Source organism: Salvelinus fontinalis, chromosome 10 (assembly GCF_029448725.1).
Source record: "Salvelinus fontinalis isolate EN_2023a chromosome 10, ASM2944872v1, whole genome shotgun sequence".
Lineage (NCBI taxonomy): Eukaryota > Metazoa > Chordata > Actinopteri > Salmoniformes > Salmonidae > Salvelinus > Salvelinus fontinalis.
In genome coordinates, this window is record NC_074674.1 from 29,720,938 (window position 1) to 29,725,218 (window position 4,281).

Consider the following 4,281-nt stretch of genomic DNA (forward strand, 5'->3'; position numbering starts at 1 on the left):
TCATACGCACAAAAAGCTTATTTTGCTCCTTGTTTGCACAAATTTGTTTACATCCCTGTTAGTGAGCATTTCTTCTTTGCCAAGATAATCCATCCACCTGATGTGGCATATCAAGAAGTTGAATTAAACATGATCATTACACAGGTGCACCTTGTGCTGGGGGCAATAATAGGCAAATAAAAAATTTGCAGTTCTGTCAAAACACAATAACACAAGTTTTGAGGGAGCGTGCAATTCGCAAGCTGACTGCGGAATGTCCACCAGAGCAGTTGCCAAAGAATTGAATGTTAATTTCTCTACCATAAGCCATCTCCAATGTCATTTTAGAGAATTTGGCAGTACATCCAACCCACCTCGCAACCGAAGACCACATGTAACCACGCCAGCCCAGGACCTCCACATTCGGCTTCTTCACCTGCGGGATCATCTGCGACCAGCCACCCGGACAGCTGATGACACTGGGGTTTTCCCCAACTGAAGAATTTCTGCACAAACTGTCAGAAGCGCATCTGTTTGCTCGTCCACTTCACCATGGTTTTGACCTGACTGCAGTTTGGCATCGTAACAGACTTCAGTGGGCAAATGCTCACCTTCGATGGCCAAGGAATGCCGGTTTCAACTGTACCGGGCAGACCGTGTGTATGGCGCCGTGCGGGCAAGCTCTTTGCTGATGTCAATGTTGTTAAGAGTGCCCCATGGTGGCGGTGGGTTTATGGTATGGGCAGGCATAAGCTATGGACAATGAACACAATTACATTGTATTGATGGCAAGTTGAATGCACAAAGATACCGTGATGAGATCCTGAGGCCCATTGTCGTGCCGTTCATCTGCCGCCATCAACTCATGTTTCGGCATGATAATGCACGGCTCCATGTCGCAAGGATCTGTACAGCATTCCTGGAAGCTGAAAATGTAATTGAGCTTGTTTGGGATGCTCTGGATTGATGTGTATGACAGCGTGTTCCAGTTCCCGCCAATATCCAGCAAGATCGCACAGCCATTGAAGAGGAGTGGGACAACATTCCACAGGCTACAATCAACAGCCTGATCAACTCTATGCGAAGGACATGTCGCACTGCATGAGGCAAATTGTCACACCAGATACTGACTTTTTTTCTGATCCAGGTATCTGGCCAACAGATGCATATTTGTATTCACAGTCATGTGAAATCCGTAGATTAGGGCTATTGGTTTGTTATGTCGGTGTCTGATTGGGCCAAGCATGCTTGAATTGTAATCCAAATATTTTCTTATCATAGCTTATTCAAACTTGCAATTTGTATAATGTTTTCAAACCTGCTGTTTTTTTTTTATACACATCCATAAAATGGAGCTCACTTGAGATATGGAGGTAGATGTCACCATAAGTATGAATTGTTTGATCCGGCAACCATTTTGTAGCCTACATGTTTCTGAGTACAAACAGTTTGATTTAAACAAGGGGGGAAAATTCTGCAAGAGAGATCTCTACTGACCTGAATGTCTGGTGTATTTGTCAGTGAGGACCATGCTCCTCTGCCTTGGAAGGAATAAGATGTATGACTCATATCCGTCTCTATCTGGAAGAAATGGGTTTCTTATTAAGAGCACCTGGAGGCCTGTCGCTCACATCTAGCCAAAACATAGACAAATCAAATGTATTTATATAGCCCTTCGTACATCAGCTGATATCTCAAAGTGCTGTACAGAAACCCAGCCTAAAACCCCAAACAGCAAGCAATGCAGGTGTAGAAGCACGGTGGCTAGGAAAAACTCCCTAGGAAGAAACCTAGAGAGGAACCAGACTATGAGGGGTGGCCAGTCCTCTTCTGGCTGTGCCGGGTGGAGATTATAACAGAACATGGCCAAGATGTTCAAATGTTCATAAATGACCAGCATGGTCAAATTAATAATAATCACAGTAGTTATCGAGGGTGCAGCAGGTCAGCACCTCAGGAGTAAATTTCAGTTGGTTTTTCATAGCCAATCATTAAGAGTATCTCTACCGCTCCTGCGGTCTCTAGAGAGTTGAAAACAGCAGGTCTGGGACAGGTAGCACGTCCGGTAAACAGGTCAACAGGTCTCCCCAGCTAATCTCCCCAGCTAATGTTTCTTACTGCCTCTTCTTGCCCTTTAATGATGTTGGAATTGTTCACCATTACAACCATTATTGAGCTCATTACATAGATCACAAGTGCACTTTTATAAGGTTCTTGGATGCACTTTCTTTATTCAACAGCTGGCATTAAACTTGTAGAAGTGTGGATAAAGTAATGCAGCACATTATTTCTTGAATGTCATGTATGAAAAATATTTCCAATTTGAGTACAACACATGAAATCTGAATTATATCTTGTGTTTATCACTCTGCAGCTGTCCAACTGTTAAAAGATGCCTCTGGCAGACAACAGAGGATCAACTACCTTCCTGAAAATAGGGAGGCAGTTACTCAGTGATGTGTTGGATTTGTCCCAAACATAAGGCTTTGCATTTAGGCCAAAAAGTGTATTCCTTTGCCATGTTTTGCAGTATTACGCCAAACAAAAATATAAATGCAACATGTAAAGTGTTGGTCCCATGTTTCATGAGCTGAAATAAAATATCAGTTGATGAAACTGGGTTTGCATAACTGAAGAACTTCTGCACAAACTGTCAGAAATTGTTTCAGGAAAGCTCATCTGCATGCTCGTTGTCCTCACCAGGGTCTTGATCTGACTGCAGTTTGCAGTCATAACTGACTTCAGTGGGCAAATGCTCAACTTCGATGGCCACTGGCAAACTAGAGAAGTCTGCTCTTCACAGATAAATCCTGGTTTCAACTACCGGGCAGATTGCCACTGAACTCTGGAGCTATTTTAAAATCACCAATGGCCTCATGGTGACATCCCTAAGTAGTCCCCTTCCTGTCCTGCAGCTCAGTTGAGAAGGACAACTGCATCTTTGATGTGTCTGGGTGGTTTTATACATGTCAGTGCTAAACCCTAATCCCTTACCAATTCCAACTTCAATGGGGTAGGGACGTTCCAAGGATTCTGGATAGCACGGGCCATTTAATACATCAACAGCCTAATTATTAACTTGACCATGCTTAAAGATATATTCAATGTTTGATTTGAAAAAAGTTCAAGAGGGTTCTTTCTATATGCACTGTACGTAATTTTAAAAAAGTATACTTGTCTTTGAAAAATGATACAATTAATAGCATAGTCCTACTTGCTGTTCACATTAGGCTGAGCATCACACCATGAACATGCACACCCGCACAATACGACAAGAGCAGTTTGAAAATGTGTGCCATCAGCATTCCTTCCACTTGACAGCTACATTCTTCTGTGCACAGGCTGCTGCCGCATTTCTCAATATTTCGAGCAGGCCTGTGCCAACTAGTCTCAGCCGCGGGCCGATTTGTATCAGAGCGGACGGTTTGGGGCCAGAACATAATTATAATAATTTGTACCCAGCAAATTGACCACAACTAAGCCCAACGAGAAAGAGCATTTGAAAATAACAATCATTTCATACCTTGATTACATGGAGACACCATCACGTCTCTTTTATTCCTGGGAATACTTGAACAGATTTCCTAAATTGAAACAAATTTGTAGCCAAATTCCTGGCGATTGTTTATTTATTTATTTAGTTTTATTTTACCGTTATTTTACCAGGTAAATTGACTGAGAACACGTTCTCATTTGCAGCAACGACCTGGGTAATAGTTAAAGGGGAGAGGAGGGGGATGAATGAGCCAATTGTAAACTGGGGATTATTGGGTGACCATGATGGTTTGAGGGCCAGATTGGGAATTTAGCCAGGACACCGGGGTTAACACCCCTACTCTTTGTTTTCCTGGAACGCTTTTTTTTTTGGCTAAAAACTTGATTTTAAGTGGCCAAAACTGGCCATCTCCCAGAAACGTATTTACGTCGTATGTCATCACTGTAACTCAGTCACAGGAGACATAGGTTCAGCATTTTTAGGTATTGAAACATTTAAAAAGATTCTCCTGTCAGCATTGTCATTCTCATGTGCAGTTGGAAGTCAGCATTCTCCACTTTTCAAGCATGGTGGTGGCTGCATCGTGGTATGGGTATGATTGAGATCAGCAAAGACTGGGGAGTTTTTCAGGATTAAAAGATTTGGGATGGAGCTAAGCGCAGGCAAAATCCTAGAGGAAAACCTGCTTCAGTCTGCTTTACACCAGACACGGGAGAGGAGTTTCTGTTTCAGCAGGACAATAACCTACAACACAAAGCCAAATCTTACCTGTGGCCTGCTGGAGGTCATTTTGCAGGGCGCTGGCA